The sequence below is a fragment of the Vicugna pacos genome, chromosome 9, assembly GCF_048564905.1.
Source record: "Vicugna pacos chromosome 9, VicPac4, whole genome shotgun sequence".
Classification (NCBI taxonomy): Eukaryota; Metazoa; Chordata; class Mammalia; order Artiodactyla; family Camelidae; genus Vicugna; species Vicugna pacos.
This window is the reverse complement of record NC_132995.1, coordinates 43,980,781-43,992,503: the sequence shown is the minus strand read 5'-3', so window position 1 is coordinate 43,992,503 and position 11,723 is coordinate 43,980,781.

Sequence of the window (11,723 nt, the reverse complement as noted above, 5' to 3'; positions counted from 1 at the left end):
CCCACTGTGGGAATGGTGGAGCCTGCTAAGGGAGAAGAAAGACTTAATGCCAACAGACAGTGGCAGCACCTGGAAACTAAGCAAGGGATTATGATGTTCCATTGAAGTGGCTGACTTTAACTTTCATCCAGTCTTGATCTCTTTTAAATGTGTATATATATATATATAAATAATGCCTTTAGTGGCTGCTCATCTATATTGCCTCTACTAACATCAAGTTTCATGAATCACCTCCATAAATTTCTATGGGTCTGGTACCCCCTGATTGTATTCCAGACTTGCTGACTATTGAAGTATTTATTATCACCACTTTCCTGATAATTAAGTTTTGCCACCTGATATCTGATATTCCTGCATCATATCATCCATATTTATAGAAGGGATTTCATCTCTGCAACACCATCACCTTCAAAGTTCCCACCTGCAAACAAGTCACTACTAAGTTACTCAATGATGCTGGTACATGAAGCATCTTCCAAATCCTTCCAGGGTACATAGTAAGCAGGGGTTTGGTCTTATATAAAATGTCCACTCCAAGATACCAACTTCTCTGAGGTTTTTTATTACTTCCTGAATAATTCTATCACCATTTATCATATCTCTACTTAATGTAGGCTATCACTTTTTTCAGCAACCACACCATCAATGTATTAAAAACTGATTCCAAGGGCCCTTATCAGGACATTAAGTCGGAATCATAGAAAAAAATACCCAAATTAAATAGCTTTATATTCCACTTCCTTGATCCAGTGGGCTCGAGATTTACTCCCAAGCATATTCTATAAATTCTTAACAGTACTTTAAAGCAATTTGATTATGATGTGCCTTAGTATAGTTTTCTTCATGTTTCTTGTGCTTGGGGTTGGCTGGGATGGTTAGAGCTGCTGACAAAGTTTTCAACAAATTTGGAAAATTTTCAGCTACTTTGAATATATTTTCTGTCCCCCTTCTATCTGCCCATCAAGGACTCCAATTACACATATATTAGGCCACATGAAGTTGTCTCACAATTCACTGTCGCTCTGTTCATTAGTATTGTGTTACTTTTCTTTCTGTGTGTCATTTTGGATAGTTTATATGTTTTAAAGCCAACTAATCTTTTCTTCTGAGATATCTAATCTGTCAATCCCTCCTGACATGATATTCTTTATTTCAGACATGGCAGTTTTAATCTCTACAATTTCAATTAGAGTATTATTTTTTAACCTTTCATATCCCCATCTGATATGTTCCTGATTTCTAAGCTCTTGAATACACGGAATTCAGTTGTGATAGTTGTTTTAATGTCTTCATCTACTAATATCTTCTGTGTCATTTTTGGCTTGATTTAGATTAATTTATCTCATTAAGGGTTGCAAATATTTTGTCCCAGTCTGCAGCTTATTTTTTTCACTTACTCAAATTACACTGTCATTCAAATAGTAAAAGCATTCAATTTTGACAAAGTCCAACTTATCTTTTTCACTTATGGTTCATGTTTCTTTTCTCTCTATACAGTATGTTGTCTAGCTCAAGGTCACAAAGATTTTATTTTACATAAAACTTGTACAGTTTCAAGAACTCTTACAGTTAGATTTTTATCTAACTTCTACAGTTAGATTTTTATTTTGTTTTAATATCCACTTAATATTAACATTTATATATAATGAAGTATGGGAAAAGGTATTTATTTATTTGGTTCCAGTACCATGTACTGAAAAAATTATTCTCTCTCCTCTGGATTATTTTTGACCCTTTATCCAAAAATGGTGTGTTTATTTCTGGGCTCTCTATTCTGTTTCATTAATCTTTAATTCTATTCTTATCTCATTATCACAGTTTTGATTACTGTGGCTCATTTTTTGTACAATCACTAAATTGATGATTTAAAAACCTGGTGACTGGATTAATAAAATTGATCTTAGAATATTTAAACAATCTTTCACTTTTGGAATAAAACTGACTTGGTCTTACTTTCTTTTTGCATATTATTCAACTTAATTTGCTAATATTTTGTTAAAGATTTTTGTGCTTATGTTTATGAGAGTTATTGGTCTGTATATCTTTGCTCTTGTATTTGTCTGGTTTTGGCATCAGAGTTATGCGGCCCCATAAAATGAGTTGGAAAGTATTCCTTCCTTTTCTATTTCCTATAAGAGGTTGTTTAGGACTGACATGATTTCTTCCTTAAATGTTGGAAGAACCTGCCAATAAAGCCATCTGGGCTGAGTGCTTTTTTTATGGGAAGGTATTTTAACTACAAATTCAATTTCTTTAATAGACCTAAAACTATTCAAGTTATTTGTTCTTTGATTCTTATATTGTCGTTCAAGGAATTTTTCCATTTCAGTTAGGTTATCAAATTTATTTACAATGTTTTTATTTATTTATTTCATATAATTCATTTGCCATCTGCCAGATTGCTAGTGATGTTCCCTCATTCATCCTTGGTCTTGATAATTTGTGTCTTCTTACTTTTTTTCTTGTTCAGTCTGGCTAGATGTTTATCAATCTTTGTAATCTTTTTAAAGAACCAGCTTTTGGGTATATTGATTTTCCCTACTATTTTCAGTTTCATTGGTTTATGTTCTTATCTTTATTGTTTCCTTCCTTCTTGTTTTGGGTTTAATTTATTTTCTTAAGACACTTAGATTATTGATTCAAAACTTTTTTGGTTTCTAAAGTAATGCATTAAATCTTATTTCTCTGTAAGCACTACCTTAGCAGCATCTTACAAATTTTGTCATGTGTTTCCACTGTCATTGTAATTCAGTTCAAAATTTTTCTAATTTCCCTGTGACTATCTCTGTGACCCATGTGTTAATTAGAAATATGCTTAATTTTGAAAAATTTGGGTTTTTCCAGATATCTTTTTGTGTTGATTTTTAGTTCAGATTGTGGTCAGAAAATACATATTGCCTGGCTTCATTTAAATTTTTTTATGAATCAGAAAGTGGTCTATCTTTGTCAATGTTCCAAGTATACTTGAAGAAAATTGTATTTTGCTCTTGTTGGGTGGAGTGTTCTTATTTTTATTTTCTTAAATGCTATTAACTTTAAAAAATAAAACTTCATGAAAAGGAAGAATATGTCACACAGGGTTAGATTCAGAAATCTGATGGTTCAATGCATGAGCTGATTTTGAAAAATCAAAAATTATTTTATAAAAAAGTAATAGTAAGTAGTAAAGTAAAAGTAATAGTAAGTAGTGCTCAATATGATCTTAATGATGTACATATACATACAATTAATAATGATTTAAGAGACCAAGCACCAGCAAATAAATGTAAATAATGAATGTTACCTCTTCACATGATTACCTCCTGAGCTGTTCTGAGATCCAATGACCCATTATCTATTCTCTGGCCACACTGATTTTAGTTCTTTCAAGCAACCACGATCTTTTCTTGCCTCAGGAGTTATCGAACACATTTTCTTCATGGAGAATACTTTCTCCCTCTTTTTGTCTAATTTCTCTTCAACTTTCAGAACTGATCTTAAATTCACTGTCCTCAGGAAGCCGTTTCTGACACACTCTCCAAAGTTCAGGTCCTCCTCGTGTACATATTCATGGCACCTTGTATCTCTCTTTCACAGACCTTATTATGACTGAAATGAAAAATACAAAGCCAGATTAGGTCAGATTATCAAAGATGTTATGACTTCTCAAAAGGTATGGAATCATCTTCTTTTTCAAAAAAGGTACCAAAATGAGACATGGAGTGACCAACTAAGCTCACTTAAGTAAAATGTGGTTTTTATTGAATGATATTTCTACTTTGAAGACTTTTCTGAAGCAAAATTATACCTGCAGAAGAATACTGAATGCATCAGTCTTCTATATTACATATCTAATATATACAAGGGACTATAATTTACAAAATGTTTACACAGCAGGCTACATACAAAACCAACCAAAATGACAAATCCCATTTTTCTGCCTTCATAGATCCAGACCAGTGGATAAGGCATCTGTTTCTCCAAGACATTCCTTGTTGTAGAAAGGGAAATCCATACACAAAGAGCAAGTTTGACTCAAATAAGTTTTCTTGTCCAAACTGAATCTAAAAATTAATGCTTTAGAGTCTAACAGTTTCTTCCAAGTTTTTAGGCAAAGAATTTGGGTGAAGGGAGTGAGAGGAAAATCCTCATCTTTCGTGAACATTTGGAACCATAATTTCTTTTAAATAGCACTTATTACTAGGGAGCTCTTATAGGAAAATATACAGAGATTTCCTGGTAATGGACTTGGAAGAGCTGCCTTCCCCACATCTCTTAGGCTCACTCTGTAAATTCTGTGAAACACTTTTAGACAGACACTGGCACTCATAAATTATACAGCTCATTTGCATATTCCAGTCATGAGACATTATGCAAAGTGACATGATTTGCATAATGGATTCCTCTTGTCGCTTCACTTGCTGCGTGCTTTTAAAAAACAAAATGAAATAAAATGAAAGCATGAAAAGGTGAAAGCATCAAGTTTCCAGCCTTGCCTGTCTCTTTCCCAACTACAATATCAATTGCTTTCATTTGCAACAGGGGGTTGGGGTGAAGCGGACAGAAAGCAAAAATATACACATACAAACAAAAAAGTAAAGAGCTTTCATGTGAATTTTCTTTTTAATTACCATGTACCTACTTTCTTAGTGAAATTCTTCACCGTAAATAACTCATCTGAGTCCAGAGGAATAGCAACAAAATAAAACACTGATATAAAGAAAGGAACTTAACGGAACTTTTTCCTTAAAAAAAAAATCTTCTCCTTTGCCGGTGATACTGAGGGGATATCCCCTTCCACTGTATAACTTTAAAAAAAAAGCATCAGGTATTTTCTTATTATCAGATAAAAGTATATTATAGATAAGATAAACGGTCTGGGGGAAGGATTCCCCCACTCCCCAACAAGAACTTCTAACAGGTTTTCCTGTTTTGAAAGACAAAAGGAAAAGACAGCGTCGTGCTTTGATTACTTAACAAAATATAGACTGGCTGTATATACTGAAAGAGTGAGGCATGACCACGTCGACTTCTATCCGCTCTACTCCAATAAGCAGGCAACGTCCCTCAGCAGTTGCTGGTTTTGCTGCGGGCTTTCCCTGCCCCCCTGCACCAGTGCGAAAGGCAGAGTGTGCCAAGCGGCTGGCGTCTGTACCCTGTGGGAAAAGTTAACTGTAATTCTTCGGCTTTTAAAATCAATTAACCCGTGTGTTAATTAACGTCAAGTCGACGGGAGGAGGAGGAGAAGAAGGGGAGGGAGGGAGGAAAGAAAAAAGCTGCAAGGGCGGATGGCAGAAGAGTTGGCACAGTGCCATCCATTCAGGGGCAACGCCACAGTTTCGTGTGATAGCAGCAGCGGGTATATGTTACGGGGGCCCTGTATGCGGGCCAGACAGTGCGGTAAAGCCAAGGGAGATTATCCAGACCCCCAGGAGCGAACAGCAAGCAGCAACCGAAGGCGCAAGTGCCAGGATTACAGCCTAGGCTGCTCCAACCATGAGCCCTTCCTCGGACCCAGGGACCTGGCTACTTGGGGTTTGGGGGTCTTCCACACCAAAGAGGCACAAAGCTGACTTTAATCACTTTTTTCCTTTAAACTTGATTCTGCCGCATTGGAGCCAGCACAGCGGATGCTTTCACACCCAGCAAGACAAAGGCCGTCGTCTCCGCCATGACACTGTTCCGTTCCAAGCTGAGGCCGGGATCCTGGACTCCTTGAAAAATCAAAAAGAAACGAGGAACACAAACAACAAATACAGCAACAAACAGAAAAAATGAACAACCACCAAAACCGTGTGCCCGTTTGCCCATGCCAGGGGTGATCTGGGCATCTGTTGCAGCAGAAGGCGCTCGTGTCGGGCTTTTGGGGGGGGGGGCAAGCTGTTGGCTTGTTTGCTATTCAACTTCGTTTATAATTAACTTAAAAAAAAAAACACCATTCAGCCTAGTCAACAACAAACAAAGAAAAAGCAGACATCGGAAGAGAAATGCCATAGGAAGCGGCATGAACGCATGCCACAGCCGGTACCACTTGCCATTTGGAAAACCTCAGGGAAAGATGCCAATTCTACAGCTCGGAAGAAGGCAAAGAAGGGAGTAGAAAGGTCTACGAACAGAAATCATAAGGAAAGAAAACCGCTTCTACAATCCTGGATTGCAATTGCACACAGCTTCTGCTGGGAGGAGAGAGGGAATATTCAAATGGAGATATAGATGGGTATAAATTAAAAGATAGGAACTTACCAACTTCATATAGACACTTGTATGTGTATATAAATACACTTATTTTTCAGGCAAATTAAATGTTAAGATATGTATGTATTTTTGTGTTGTAGGTATGGGTATGTATATAGGTGTATATGTTTATGCATGTACACATGTACGTGGGATGTATACCTGTGTGAGAAAAAGGAGAGGAAGACAGAGAAGGAGAAAGAGGGAAATGTGAGTATATGCATGTACGTGTGTGCATACATCCCACTTTTTGACCCAGGTATACACAGAAGACTAAATAAAAATCATACTCCAGCAGCAAGCAGGCAGTCAGAGATTTATCTACATTCACTGCTATCACCAGGGAGATGAATGGGGCCGATCTGAAGCCCTTTTACAAGATCCACTATGGGAGTGAAGGAGGAGGAGGGATGCCACACAGACATGCACAAACTTGAAGGCAGAGAGATTTGGAAGGTGCTACTTAGGAAACCTTGGTGGCATAACGCAGGGGAGAAGAAGGGGAAAGAGGCTTCTCTCTCTCTGTGTTTTAGGTGGCTGTTTAAAAAAAAAAATCTGAAAAAAGGGTTTCAGGAAACGGCTGGTACTTACGTTGTCTGCGTTGCTGTGGATCCTGAAAGGTGTTCTGTTGGCACCGGGCGCTGAGCCAGGGGCAGGCGCTGGAAACAAAAGGGAGAGACAAAAAAAAAAAATAAAGTCATTCAATGGGAATATTAATTGCTGCTCTTGTGGATTTTACAAAACACACAAACTGTTTTCTTTTTTTAAAAAAAAATGTGGATTGGCGCGTGTCCCTTTCGCATGGAATATACAAGTAGTATGGGATTTACAGCCTAGTTCGGGACTCAGGATTAACCACGCTGGCATCTTTTGGGCATATTCTTCCTTTTAATGAATGAGCTTTCGCTGTTAATGAGGAATAATCGTTTGGCTAATGAGCTTTGAAACATTAAGAGAAAAGAGGTTTTTTCCGTTAATCGCTCTGGTGCGACTGCATGGATGGATTACAAAAGACAGCAATAGGAATGCAGTACAAAGGGGGGGAACCTCTCCTGGAGTGGGAGAAGCACCGAGATGGGTGATGTGTCCCTGCGTCTTTCCTTCCTTCTCTCTCTTTCACTCTCTGCCAACTGCTATGGGTTTCCATAACTCCGCAATCAAAGTGGATGGTCGGGAAGGATTATTACAAAGACTGAAGCCTCCGCTGTTAATGTCTCCAGTGTTTAATCATCATACAGTAGAATGGTTTTATGCATATTTCATTTGCATATCATTAAACCGTGTTAGCGAGGGGCATTCAGAGCCAGGAGAAGTACAAAGTTGGCGAGAGAGGGAAGAAAAAAGGTCCCTATGATGCTTATCTTCAAATGGGGACTTGTTCCATGATCTGTCTTCTACTTTTGCTAAAATCATTATGACTTGGAAACCTTTGAAGTTGGATACAACCTTGGATTCTTCTAATTCCTGCAGAGCGGTATATTTTTAAAAACAGCAGAAATGTTCCTTCACTAGACAATTAAAGGAATATAAACTCCAGTGGGTTGAAACTAGTAGCTCTTTGGGGAATGCAGTGGCAGAGGCTCCTACAAATACCAACACTTAAAAAAAATAATAAAGAGCATCATATTAAAACAAAAGAAAACGAAGATAAGAAATATTAACATGTGGATTATATTTGTTTCTTTTGGGGGGTAATGAACTAAAGAGAATGAAGAAGCCATCGGTAATTTATCTCTTCATTAATGAACAGTCACCTTTTTGTATGTGTTTGTTTTTGTACTTTCTTTTTGAAGAGGAATGTTGTCACTTTTGAAGCGATTAGTCAATTATTCTGTAGCTCTGATCTTTTCCCCCTGCACCCGACAGGAAAGAAAGGTGGTGGTTAGGGAATATGTGTGTATTGGGGGGATTTGCGGGGAGAGAAGGAATACAGTGAGTTCTTTGTAGATCTAATACATGCACAACATATTAATTGGGAGCTTTTAAAGCTCCCTCAATAGGCTATTTCATTCCTGGTAAAACAGCAGCTGGTTAGCCACTGTTGGTGACTCTTCAAATCTCACTTTAAGTATTTTTATTTTGTTGCTGTTGTTGTCTTGTTTTGTTTTTCCTCAGTCAAGAATGAGAATATAATGTCACCCTTTCTTTATCGAATCTCTTCTCTCCTCCATCTTCTTCGCTTCCAATTTCCAAACTGTAAAACAATGTTGGTTAATATTGAATTCTGGTGCACAGTCTAAGTAGCACAACTTGATTTGGAAATGAGATGCTGTTTTATATTTAAATTATCCCTACTCCTCCCTTATCCTCCAAAGCTTTGTCTCTGCTATGAATATTCAGATGAGGCGTGATGTGATTACACTGTACAATTACTCCTATCCATGGTGGTGGCAGGGGCTGCTGGGGAGGCACAGAGCCAGACAGCCTCCAAGCCAATACAGTTTGTTTTTGGTATTTTTCCTATCTCCTCGGTGCTGCAGCACATGCAGATGTCGCTGTTGTTCTTTATAAAGCTCTAATGATATGCAAAAGCATAACTACTCGGTTTGGATGCAAAGCATCAACGAAATATTATGGATGTCTTTAAGAAAGAGGGAGAGAAAATCCTGACTGAAGGAATGTCCACATAAATTATTTTTATTTAAATGAATTCAAAGGATGGGGTGAGAGCAAGTCACAAGGAGTCACATGGAAAACATGCATAATATTAATATGCATAAAGAGTTCTCACCGTGGAGAAGAAGCTCCTCACTACAGCTCATGGGACAAACTGGTTCATTAGGAAATAGCTCAGAGCGACTACAGCATTTTGCTATTTCATTTTTTTTTCTTATTTTAAACGAAGTCAGACAGATGTGTTTTCTTTGCATGGCAGCATCAAGATGGATCCAATCTGTGAAATTTGCTGCCCAAATAACATTTCTAATGGCAACTGGAACTAAACAAGGGAATGGATATGGAAGGGAGGGGAGAAGACAATTTACGAAGAGGAGTATATTCAGAGCCAAAGCATAATATTTTGTAGTACAGAAGGTTTTCAGAAACCATCTTTGCTTCTTCATTAGCCTCAGATGGGGGCTCCTGTTACAGGGAGCTATCAGGGTTTATCAAGATGAGCACTGAGACAGGCCCTTCTAGGTCTGAGGCTGAGGAAAGCAGCAGCAACTTGGTGCCTGCCCCCCGCAGCTGTCTACAGCTCGGAAGCCAAAAGCACAGCTACTTGTTGGGGATGCAGTAGAGTGCCTCCTGGTCCAGGTATTTGCGACAGAGGGAATTCTTGGTGCTATCATAGTATATGTTGCTAAAGAGCTGATGGAATCGTCTGGGTGCTTAAGCAGGCCTGATAATGCTTGTGCTGGATAATTCTCAGGGTAAAGATTATCGTGGTTTTCTAACGTTTTCAGAATGTTGAAATTATAGTGTGGATTAGTGCATGTTTATGTTGACTAGAGATGAACCTACTGGGTGGATTCAGAACTGATAAAATATTCAGAATATTACTAATGCCCTCCAAGGATTCTTAGAGAAAAACAAAGCAAGAAGCAGCAGTCAGGGAAAAAGATTTCATTACTTCCCTTAGTCAAGTGGACATAGTTCAAATTACTTTAATAATTCAGGTTAAAACAATTTTATACCTCTGTTTAAACTACCTAAAGACAAAGATAGTTTTGCTCTGGTTTGTGTCCCAGCACAGATTTCAACTTGATGGCATAACGTTGACCTGGAACTGGTCTCTATTTATATAAGGGCATGTAAGCATGTTTTAAATTCTGTCACTCCTCACCTATTAATCTCCAAAACTTCCATTTATGAGTATCCTTTACAATGCACACACACCCCCTTCAACTGTTACATGATTCTCAATTGGTACAGTATACCAAACTACAGAATACAGTGAATTAATGTGGAGAATGACTATTTATTCTGAATCTGAATCAGGCCTGTAACTTCTTCTCTGTTTCATCTCTATTGAAAGAATTATAGCTATTAAATATTGAAACAATGTGTGCATAGAATTTAGCACAGTATTTGCACATAATAAGCACTAGTAATGTTAGATTTTATTATTGCTATATGCTTATTATTATTATTATTATTATTATTATTATTATTTCAGTGTATTAGTGTTTGAGAAAAATAAGGAAAAGGAAATAACTGCCAGTCTTTACTGCTATTACTAAATAACAATGCAGGGTTATGAGAAAGCATTAAAATGTATCCATGGTAGATAGATTGTGAATTATCAATAACCAAAAGCCAAACTACAGCTCATATTAATGCAGTTCATAAAATAGCCATGAAAGTGTTCTTTTAAAAATGCATATGTAATTCTGAAACGATGATCATGATGCTTAATATCTACAGTCTTACTAATAAGAGAGTTCTATCATGTTTGTTGTGGAGGGATTATGGCAATTGAGAGGTGTTCATTATTTACCTCATTGACAGGGCAATGCCAAGTTTCAGTCCTTTTTAAAGAAAAGATATTTTTGAATAGGTAATACATTAATTGTTTTCAAGCATCAATAATTTAAAAAATAATTGAAAGCAAAAAGTCTCCTTCCTGCTTCTCTTCTAGCAATGAGTTTCTAACGTCACCTCCAAACTGGTAATCCATTACTGGTTTCTTATTTATCCTTCCAGATATTAATATACCAAACCTAAATATTAATAAGATAATATATTTTTCCCTTCCATTTTTTCACACAAATGGTAGTTTTTAAAAGGATTCCTTATAATTTTCTGCAAGGGTAACGATATCATTTGTGAATAGACGGCTTTAGACTTAAGACTTAAGATTTCATTTATGAATAGGTGGCTTAAGATGTCCATTAATTTTTGTCTTTAACTCTCCTTATTTCATTGGTGAGGACATCTAGAACAACTTGGAACAGAAGTGGTGAGTGGTGAAAGTGAATATTCTTGTCTTGCTTTTAATCTTAGGAGACATTATTGTCTTGTTTCTGAATTTAGGAGAGAAAGAATTTAGTCTTTCATCATTACGAAAGATGCCCATTATTAAGTGGAAGAGGTTTCCTTCTATTTCCAGTAGCTAAAAAATTTTTTTTTAAATCATGAATTGTTGTCTAATTTTGCCAAATGTCTTTTCTGCCTCTATTGAAATAAATAACAGCTCAAAGTTGTTATCATGGAGAATTACAATGACGGATTTTCATATGTAAAACCAACCTTGAAATCCTAAGAAACTTCAGTTGCTCATGATGTATTTATCTTTTTATATATTACAATATTTTACCTGCTAATAGCTTATTAAGGGTTTCTGAATCCATGTTCATGAGAGATACTGGTCTAAAATTTTATTTTCTTGAAGTGACTTTGGTATTGTTGCAGGGTCTTTCTGGCTTTATGGAATGAGTTGGAGTGTCCCCTGCTTTTATACTCTGAAATAGTTTGTGTAACATTGTTATTGTTTTGTCCCTAAATGTTGGATAGAATACACCAGTGAAGCTAGAGGTCTAAAAATTGTGGGTGATTTTTCAGTTATAAAT